The sequence below is a fragment of the Anguilla anguilla genome, chromosome 2 (genome assembly GCF_013347855.1).
Source record: "Anguilla anguilla isolate fAngAng1 chromosome 2, fAngAng1.pri, whole genome shotgun sequence".
Classification (NCBI taxonomy): Eukaryota; Metazoa; Chordata; class Actinopteri; order Anguilliformes; family Anguillidae; genus Anguilla; species Anguilla anguilla.
The window spans coordinates 46593252-46604595 of record NC_049202.1 but is presented as its reverse complement, the minus strand read 5'-3'; the positions used below and the strand labels follow the sequence as shown (position 1 = coordinate 46604595).

General features: G+C 39.2%; 1 long non-coding RNA gene across 1 annotated transcript in view; it reads left to right on the top strand.

Annotated features, from left to right (window-relative positions):
- The first annotated feature begins 1624 nt into the window (after window positions 1-1624).
- Window positions 1625-11344, top strand: part of LOC118220083 — a 53208-nt gene continuing 43488 nt past the window's right edge. The window contains exons 1-2 of the long non-coding RNA XR_004763910.1: window positions 1625-1941; window positions 3170-3317. This is a non-coding gene — a long non-coding RNA (uncharacterized LOC118220083). The remainder of the gene's footprint in view (window positions 1942-3169; window positions 3318-11344) is intronic.

Sequence of the window (11344 nt, the reverse complement as noted above, 5' to 3'; positions counted from 1 at the left end):
TAAAAACATCTTTAGTGCATGTATATAGTATATGGTAGTGGATAACAAAGAAGACATTGCTGTGTTAAGTCAGTTGTATAACAATTCAGATTCCTTAGCATTATGCTGCTTCTTGCAGTTCTCTTGTGATCATAAACGTACCAGAAAAAAAAGAACTATGGGAATAATTATGAGTTAAATTTTCAGCTTAGATTGGAAATGAGAAAACTACTGTAGGCCTAATTAATTTTTAGATGACTTCTTTCACTATTTGAAGCGGCTAATTTTTCACATGATGTCCTCAGTTGATGTGCTATTATACCAACATTACAAATTAATTTTATGTTCTGTAAACAGAATGTTTGTCAATAAACATAACTTTTCTTTATGAACTGTGTTTACTATGTATTCTTGTAAAATGAGTTCAAATGATTAAACTCAAGTTCTGACATCGATCAATAAAGATTTTCTGTTGCCTCTATGAGTAAAATTGACTGTTTTTCATATGGTATGTCCAACACTACAATTAACAATGAAATCTGAGGTTGAGTGAATATAAAATGTCTGCACATTTAAATGCAAAAATAAAGGCTAGAAAGACAAACATACACATGAAAAAACCTGCTTTAATGAACAACAATGAACAGTGGGATTAATGAGTGCAAGCACAATGCATGCACCATGTTGAAATCCAACACTTATTTAAAAGAATGTGTCTATTTTCTGCATACTGCAGGTTGTAATGTGCTAAATTGGCTAAAATCATCACACCAGCTAGCAAGCTCTTTATTTTGTATCATGCCTAATAAACCCCTACAATCTCAGGCAAAAATCCAAAAGTTAAGATGGGCAGCAGGGCATTTTCTAGATGGAAAACTATGAATTGTAAATAGGAGACAAATCTCCCTGTATAGATTATTAATTATTTGGCCTTAGGTTTATCAAAAACATACTCTGTACAGAGGTGGCAGTGAAGGGCAAGACAAATGAACAAATCAGAAAAAAACAATTCATGACACACATTAACAACACAGTTCAACAAAACAAATCAAAATGAATTTATATTACGCATTTTACAAACAATTGTCACAATACGCTTCACAGACAACACCCGGCCTAAACCCCCACAGGAGCGAGCCTAAAGTAACAGTGGCAAGGAGAAACTCACTGTAGCAGATAGGAAGAAACCTCGAAAGAAACCAGGCTCAAGGGGGGAACCCATCCTCCACTGGTCGGCTCAGGGTGTAGCTTTGTGACCAACATGGTTAGTTCATGTTGATCAAGCAACCATCACAATTCAGAGTAAGAGTACACATTTCCCCCCTTAGTATTTTAGGACCTAAAACCAACATTTCGGTCTTATCTGAGTTCAAGAGCAGAAAATTGGAAAACATCCAAACCTTGATATCTACAATACAGACCTCTAACCGTGATTCGCGAGGTTTGAAATATATCTGTGTATCGTCCGCAGATAGCAAACCTGCCATTTCCGATGCAGTATTTCGTCTGAATATCGCTTAATACAACTTGCTTTGAATTCAATGAATTTAATCCTGCGGTCGATTCCCACGGACTCACAAACAGAAAAGCAGCATACTCTCCAGTTCTACTCACCGGCTTTGCGGCCTGTGGCAGGAACAGCTAGGCTACTCTTGGACATCCTGTAGACTTTATTTAACGTTATTTTGCCGTCTGGCTCTACTCTCCGGCTTTGCGGCCCTGTGGCACCCCGGCTTCACTCTGACTCCGCACCTTGCGACTGCTGCCAAAGGACTTTTGGACTTCTTCGGAAGCGGAATCGGACGTGCCTTCGTTGATCCCACTCCTTTAGAGCTGTTCTGCATCATTTGCTATTGACTGGGCTCCTGTCGGTTTTTGGCCGCACTGGCTGCAACTCCTAGGCTCTTGGCGAGAGGGTTCGTGCTCGGAAGTCGCCTGCTTTGCTACCAGCGTTTCTAATCCGTGAGTAAGCGCTCAAAATTTCTCCGTGTTGATTTTCTGGTTTTGGTTGTTGCTTTGTGTTACTTAAATTATGAATTCGACTCCGTATCCAGTCTCTGGCAAATAAGTTACACCTGCGGTGTGTGCTCTTATTGCTCTGGATAGGCTACCATTTATCCTCTGTTTAGGATACCTTAGCAATCATCTACATGTAAATTAAACTTTTGTAAACTCCAGAATACTTTCCTATCTGCATTTATCTAATACTATCCCACGTCTTACTGAAGTTAACTGAATTACGAGGCTTGAACATAGCAGGTTTGATTTCCCATTTTGTTCTACCTCCAACATTTTGTGATTTTAAAAGGATTTATTGTTCCGGCTGAGTCCATTCCAGGTCCTGATGTCTTTAATAATGATACGCAAGGGTAAAAGGACTAGGACTAGACTCTTAATTGTCCTTTTACTTTTACTTTCTGGAAATGTTAAGCCTAATCCCAGGCCTGGAACTGATCTCGGTAGTTTGTCAATTGATTGATTTGGATGTGTGAAATAATGAGTCACAGCACAGATACAATAGTGATGATATTGGTCCAAATTTACAACCCAGATCCATAAGGAGGTTCATGCAGATGCTTGCTCAGCAGAACAGTGTGTGAGTGACTGTTTCATTCCAGCACTGAGTGATAGGCTAATTCTCACAACATTCATTTATCAATGTGTTGATTTGAAAATGAAAGAAAAAACATTTATGCAAAATATTTATGTTTTACATTGTGTTTACTAGTAGTTGACAAGTATTTTGAATGCTTGCAAGTTAAATCTAAACGGAAATGAGTGTATACTTCAAAATGTTAAAGACAAGAAGTCTTTCTTGTTAAAAAGTTACAAGCTGTTTTACATGTCTTTTTTTGCTTTTATTGATTTGTTTTGAAGAAGGCCTTATCCAGAGCGACCTCCAACATTGTAAATACAAATAAGACCAGAAAAATGAACAATAATTTTGTAACACTTATGGTTGGATAGTGATATTTGAATGGATTGGAATGGTAAAAACATAACAGCCAAAATAAATATGCCATATTATGTAAAAGCTCAGTGATGGCTCATACACAACTGGGCATACTGATTAGGTACACGCTGCCAACTCTATTGTGTGTAAGAATTCAATTATAAATGACAAGCGGGTTTGTGCTATCTTTTTTGCTCTGTTCATTCACTGCCTGCGAAACCCATTGGAAAGTGGTAGACAAAGAAAAGTGGCCATGACCAGAACGCCTCCTGTGAGACAGCAGCCACTCTATCAGTGTTCCTGCAGCCTTCCTTACCAGACATCTGGACACGCACGTGACCTCGTCAGGCCACAGGGGCCTGCTTATCTGGATGAAGTCTTTCAGGTACTTTCCGGGGGTGAACAAGGAAAGGCATGAAACACGCAGACCTATAGGATTCAATGGAACCTGCAAAACACTTGAACCGACTCAAACTAACTCATTGATTATTTCACGTGCATATTTTTGGTGTAATACCGATACATCTTCTTTGCATTGTGTTTTTCCTACCAAAACTGGAATTCTATTGCTATGTGAATGCTGAGACTTGTTAATTTGCGATAGTTTTGCGTTCACAATAAAAGGTAGGCTCTTTCCCTTAATCTCAACTCACATAACCCAGTTTTAAGGAAATTGCAGTTTAATCAAACCCTGAGAGTTCTGCAAAAGCAGTTAGAGATTGAACATTGCCATAAGATGCCATTGTGTGTGGTCCTGATGGATTGGCCACGATGAGGATCAGAGATTGCAAAGCCATGCCCACGTGTGTAATATCTACCAGTCAGTCAACCGGACAGGCAATGCTGTCTTAAATGTGCTCTGATGATTGTCTTGAGGTCCTAAAACACTACAGTAAAAAATTTGAATCTGAAAGATCTTAATTGTCTGAAACTGGTGGGGAAGACTAGATAAAAAGAGGATGACATCTTTCCAGAAACCAATGCTTTCACAATTTAAATTCTGTTTGTTTCATATGAAATAGAGATGTTTGTAAAATATTCCATTTCAGCAGTGCAGTGACCTCTTCCTTTCCCTTCATTTTCCTTCAAAATAATTTGCATTATAACTAATCATAGGCATCGGCTAGAATACAAATGCATATTTATATGCAAAAAACACGTTGACACAAATACAGTTTGAATGACATATATCACAAATGCTTAAATTAATATAAGGGTTCTAAAATAAGCAGATGGCTAAAATAGCTTTTTAAAAAAATGATATTTAATAATGAAATAAGTTCATTAAATAGGAATTTAAAAACAGTAAAAAATTGGAGGAAGAAGAAAACAATTTAGAGTGAAAATATCACTATGTCTCCACTCGAAACATAAAGTAAAAGTGAACAGAGGGTTGTGTTCTGTATGCATAAACACAATTTTCTGTGAGACTGAAAATGTCCTTCTTGGATAGGATAAAGATTATGCAACACATAATGATAAGCTCTTATGAAAATGGAATATGCAAATAACATACTGAAATAATAAGGTTATCACGTTACTGCAACACTTCACAATATACAAGCAAATAGTTATAAATAAATTATCACTGCTCATATATTGTGATATATTTATCCTTATATTTAATATGTGCTGGCATATATTCAATCTTTGTAGCTTCATTGCCACAAACATCCTAAAGGAAGAACAAACACACTGAATGGTGTTCATTTTCAGTCTCATCTCAGGGGTGCAATATCCATCCTGATGAGCACAGTAGCAGTGCATCTTCTGGAAGGACAGGACCATTAAATACTCATCAGCTCACAGTGAGGTTCTGATAAATTAAAAGCCAAGAAAATGCAAACACATATTGAAAGTCTTTTCATTTACAATCCCACATCCTACGCAGGGAGAATGGAAGCATAATTGAATAATCATAAATGAACAAGCAGAATGAAAAGCATTTTCAATAATGCCATGTTGTATGGAGTGCTTGGATTCAGGGATGCAGTTTTCTTTGTTTTCACACTGGGAATCAGACTGAATAGACATCATATGAGGGTGGGGAAAATTATATATCTCTCTGAATCTAGGTTGTGGCGCTTCATTATTATCTGGCTCTAGTTTGTCCTGAAGACGTACAGTGCTTATTGATTCACACTGCCATCTTCAATATAACTGAATTGTCAAAGAGCAGATGAACACAATCACGTATTGGGAAAACAATGTGTAATTTAATCATTAATACAGTGCTTGCACAAAATGCTTGACATTTTGGCAAAGCCTTTCTCTAGGGAGTGCTGATCACAATTGTAATTTTGTTATGTGTTATCTCTGTCTTTTTTCTTTGATTAGGTGCGGTTGGTTAGGTTAGCCCTTCTAACATGTTACAACAAGCATTCATTACACCTGAGCTTGCTGTGAAAATAATTTGTTTTTCATTTTTAAGAATCAAGAATAAGGTCTACCCTGTGGTAGAGCTATTTTACATGATGACAGTGCAAAGAATGTCATCTTGTAGGCCGTGCTCACAAGTATCCATGCTTTCCTGATATTTTAGAATGGGGTGGTGCAGCATGCAGCTAAGATGTACTAAGAATAAGGATGTAAAGTGTTATATTGTTTGAGTTAACAAGCGGAACTTACGCAGACCAAGTGGCACAAAGCCTGAGGAAGTGTACGCACACTTCTTCCTGTTTTCACAAACCCAAACTCACCAGTCACAATACACTTGGTTGCTTTTATCTCAGGATTGTTTTAAAGGAAACTGCATTCAAAGGTATTGCTGTATGTCACTGCACACCTGCCAGCTGTCTGTCCCACAGTGAGACTGCGTCCACTCTTGGCATCGTACATGGATACTGCTGGGTAGTCTGGTCTCTAACATTTGTCCTTAACTTGCCATGAAACGCAAGTATTTCCTTTACTCATTTTGTCAAGTTCAGTAGAAGGTTCACAGAAATTAACTTCCCAAATCGTGGGAAGGAAAACAGTTTCACTCGCTTTTAGGTCAAGTTAAGGACAAACTTTAATTGAATTCAGGCCAGCAGCTCTGCAATCCTGTTTGGCCTTCAGCTGTTTTCAGCCAGATTCAGATGTTTCAAGGGCAGTGAGGGAAGAGGGGAACACATGGATGCACGGAGACTTGAAAACCCGTGGTTCTAGAAAATTCAGTTAAAAAAGTGATTATACCAAGAAGCAAGTGTTACAAATGGTGTGAGGTGGTAGCGCCCTGTGTATAATTGCATGGAATGTGGAGAACAATTGCATGGAATTTGATTTGAAGATTGAGCTGACTGTCTTCGTCTGCACTAACCGTAGTCTGCCTTTGGAGTTTTCTCCCACCACACTGGTATTACACGGAAGCAATGAAGCTGTTCTTTTATATACATTGCTTTTTAGGTCTTTTTTGTTCTAATGTTTATGCTTGCCAAAGAAGGTCATGGTCTACATGCTTTTGTGGTATCATGTGTCAGAAAGACAGAGAGAGAGAGCATTTTTCGCAATACATAAATAAAATAAACAAACAAAAAACTTATTTCATCCTCACAGGATCCGGGTAAAAATAATAAATTATAACAACAAAGGCAAAATAAACGGAAACAACGCAACAGCTTTTCAACCAGGTCTTTCCTCTTCCTTCATCTCTCTCTCTCAATTCAATTTCAATTTCAAAGTGCTTTATTGGCATGACAAATATAGGCACTTGTTTTGCCAAAGCAGGGGTTGCAAAATACAACTAGTATATACAATGAATGTTAGATTATGAATGAGTTATTTTAAAAAAATGTTTTTAAAGCCAAGCATATAATGAAAATGGCAGTAAGTGATGTCAGGTGTGTGTGTGTGTCTGTCTGTCTGTTTGTTTGTCTGTGTGACGTGTACATGAGTGCAATGCGTGTCTGCTTGTAATTGTGAATGCAGTCAAATTTGGCACATTCTATCAGGAAGTGTTTCTCTGTTTCACTTTTGTTGACTTTGCATTGTTGGCACAATCTTTTGTCATCCGGCAACCATGATTTTCTGTGCCTGCCAGTCTCTGTGGCTAGGTGGTGCTCACTGAGTCTGTACCTCGGCCAGGTGGTTCTCAGTTACTTGCCTGTGACTGTGGTGAGAGAGTTTGCTACAGTCTTCTGTCTTTTTAGGGCCAGATGATGTTTCATTTTGCTCAGTTAATAATTCAGTTTCAGCTGTGTTGCAATTGGGTTTGTTCTTTTTTTTTGTATTTTTTATTTTGTTCTGATCCTGAGCCATTGAGGTTTTAGTATGTGTTAGTGTATGTGGACTATGTATGTGTAAGTAAGACTCAGGACCAGCGGGTGCATAAAATCAAGCCATGCAATCTCCATTGACAAACAGTGGCAGTAGAATGGGTCGTACTGAAGAGCTCAGTGAATTTAAATGTGGCACTGCCCTAGCTTATCACCTTTCCAACAAGTCAGTTCGTCAAATATTTGCCATGCTCGAGCAACCTCTGTCAACTAAGTGCTCTTATTGTGAAGTGGAAACAGCAGCAGCTCAGCCGCGAAGTGGTAGGGCACACTAGCTCACAAAACGGTACCGTCGAGTGCCGAAGCGTGTAGCGCATAAAAATCATCTGTCCTTCGTTCCAGCACTCACTACAGAGTTCCAAACTACCTCTGGAAACAACGTCAGCACAAGAACTGTTCATCAAGAGCTTCATGAAATGGGTTTCCGTGGCCGAGCAGCCTTACACAAGCCTGAGATCATCATTTGCAATGCCAAGCATCGGCTGGAGTGGTGTAAAGCACACCGCCATTGAACTCTGGAGCAGAGGAAATGCAGGGTGATTAATCACGCTTCGCTAACTGGCGGTCTGACGGACGAATCTGGGTTTTGGCGGAATGCATAATGCCGATTGTACTGGCCCAAATAGTGCCAAGTTTGGTGGAGGAGGAATAATTGCCTGTGGCTGTTTTTCATGGTTTGGGCTAGGCCCCTCAGTTCCAGTGAAGGGAAATTTTAACGCTACAGCATAAAGTTACATTCTAGAGAATTGTGCACTTCCAACCTTGTGGCAACAGTTTATGGAAGGCCCTTTCCTGTTTCAGCACGACAGGGCCCCCGTGCACAAAGCAAGGCCCAGAAAGAAATGGTTTGCTGGGAGTTTGGTGGGAAATAACTTGACTGGCCTGCACTGAGCCCTCATGTCTACCCCATCAAATAACTTTTTGGATGAAATGGAATGCCGACTGCGAGCCAGGCCTTATGCCCAATATCAGTGCCCAACCTCAGTAATGCTGTTGTGGCTGAATGGAAGCCATTCCCCCAGCCATGGGTTTGGAATGAGATGTTCAACACGTACATATGGGTGTGATATATTAGATTGGAAATTAAGCAACGAATATGATGTTAAAGTGCAGATTGTCGACTTTAATGTGCTATCTATAGATCCATGTAGGAATTACAGCTTTTTTATACACAGTTCCCCTATTTTAGGGGACCAAAAGTAATTGGGCAAATTAACATAATCTTAAATAAAGTCCTCATGTCTAGTACTTGGTAGCAAATCCTTTGTATTCAATGACGACCAGAAGTCTGTGACCCATAGACATCATCAGATGTTGGGTATCTTCCCTGGTGATGCTCTGCCAGGCCTGTACTGCAGCCATCGTCAGTTCCTGTTTGTTTCTGAGGCCTTTTACCTTCATTCTGTCTTCTATTCAGTGAGTGAAATGCATGTTCAGTCGGATTCAAGTTTGGTGATTGATTTGACCAGTCAAAAATATTGTACTTTTTGGCCTTAGAAACCTCCTTGGTTGCTTCAGCAGTATGTTTTGTGTAATTCTCCAGCTGTAAGGTGAAGTCAAAAGAGTTTTGCAGCATTTCATTGAGTCTGAGCAGATAAGATGCTTCTGTGCTCTTCAGATTTCATTCTGCTGGTGCTGTCAGCAGTCACATCATCAATCAAAACAGGTGTGCCTGTTCCAGTGGCAGCCATGCATGTCCAAGCCATAACACTACCTCCACCATGTTTCACAGATGAAGTGGTATACTATGGCTCATGAGCAGTCAATTTCTTTCTACACACTTTTCTCTTTCCATCCCCTGGTACAGGTTAATACTCATCTCACCTGTCCATAAGAGTTTGTTGCACTTTACAGTTTTTTTAAAATACTTATTTTTTTTCTTTTTAGAGCAAACTCTAACCTGCCTGTACTGTTCTTGAGGCTTACCAGTGCTTTGCGTCTTGCATTGAACCCTCTGAGGTTATGCTGTTGTAGTCAAAATATGTTATGGCCAGAGCTTGATATGCTATGCGCCATCCCCAAAGCAGGCCAGCCGGAGCTGCACAAAAGAGCGGAGAGTCTCCTGATGCTATCTGTGCGAGGCTCCGTGTCAGGCGCGTTGCGCTGCTGATAAAAGAGCCGGACAGAGAGCGCCGAGCGCTCTCCCTTCTGCTGGAAGCGCAGCGGAAGCTAACGGCTGCATCCTGCTAGATTACATTGTGTCTGAGGAGCTTGTGCTTCAGGGGCTGGGGCAGAAAATGTGCGGCACGTGGCCGACCGTGTCAAGACGGACAGAGGGCTCGGAGGCAGTACTGTCGCTGCTTTCTGATTGGTCTTTGCGTCATTCTAATCATGGGAAACCCTGGCCATTTCAATTAATTCCAGGTCCAGATAATAGCCAGTTTGGTGACAGCACTTGAATCTGTTAGAGAGTGGAATTGAGGCCTGATTCATTCATTCCAAAGCTTTAAAAATAGCACCCACTGCCTCTGTAGCCCTCAGCATCACTGGAGATGAGTAAAGATAATGGCCTTGCTGTGAACTGACATCTAATCCCAGAGGGCAAAATCATGCAGGTGCATCTGGTTGTTTTACAGTGAAAGTGAGGGCTGGCTCTGAGCCATTTACAGTATGAGGCACAATAGAACACATCAAATTTGGTTTTACAGTCGTAATAGGGTGGAACTTCCTGCCAGTTCAGGGTCTGTTTTCCACTGCTATTGACATTAAGAATATGATGCATTATTATATGATGAGAGGCAATACAGGAGCTCTTTTCCTACTGTTGGAAGCACAGCGGAAGCTTAAGGCTGCATCCTTCTAGGTTACATTGTGTAATCATTGTGTTATCTCTGTCATTTTTACATTAATAAATGAGATACTTCATTCTTATTTGTTAGTAACTTCAGAAAAAACATTTAAAATGAAATTACATTGAAAGATCAGTCTCCTTGTGATGTGACACATTAATTACCCACCACTGATTTGTTTAATTAGTACAATTAAGTACAAAATGTAACAATTGGGAAGCCAAGACACGTTCATAGTGCATTTAATAAACGTTCACTTATTTAGCTGGAGTATAGATTTAAATTGAATTATTTTGACCTTTAATAGCCTCTACTATGTTCATGTTGTGTTTGCTTCAATTCTTTTATGTTGATAGTATCAAATAAATTTAGTTCTTTAGGGTAACCGACAAAAGCTCTTAGAATCCATTTTCAAACATTCCCGTTTGTTACCTATTTGCTTCTGCATCTGTTAAGCTTGGTGTATGCACCTGTCTCATTATAAGAGCATACTATTAGTCTTGATCTTCAGAATACCAGTTATGGTATGTTTGCACAGTTTCAGTTTCCCTTCAATTCAAAGCTTCGCAGACATTGAAAGCCGTGCTCTGGAGGTGCACACACATTAACTGGAGCTATGACTCCACCTTGTGGAGAACCCTAAAATGTACTCTTTTCTGTGAAAACATACTTCGGACGCTTTGCTAGCACACATGCTGAACACGCACACAAATACACACACAGTCCCACAAATTCCAACATTATCTCAGAAAGTTATTACATCACATATGCTTAACGCTGGAAACTATCAATTGCCGTTTGAATTGTATTTCATAGAGTGTCGTACTGGTCTCCATTCAGTTTTACATTCTTCTAGAGGAAACAATAAATTGTGCTTTATTTTCTGTCTGATAGTCCTGTTTTCAGGGGCTGAGTAATCTGATTTATATTATTTCAAACTACATAATCAACCACTAGAGGGCATTAAATACACATTTTGATATATAGAATAACAAGCTAACAAATTGGTTGTCATTTATGAAGACTAATTTAGTTCTGTCATTAATGAAGACTAATTCAATCTACTACTCTGAAAGGTATATTGAGATGAACGTTATAATGAATAAAGAATCACAGATAGTTGTGCTCTTGTCTGTATTTTTTAAAATAACTTGAAAACTTTTTTTACACAACTTTTCATTTACATTACATAAAATGTACCAATTACTCTTATCCAGATAACTTACTGCATAGAGTTGTGCATACAATATGATTTAGATGAACATCTAAATAATTGTTTTCAAACAATGCTGTAGTAATCACATAGTCAAGAATATTTTTTCCGTGTTGTCAATGATATGCTTATAATTTGAAACAAACATACACTGATG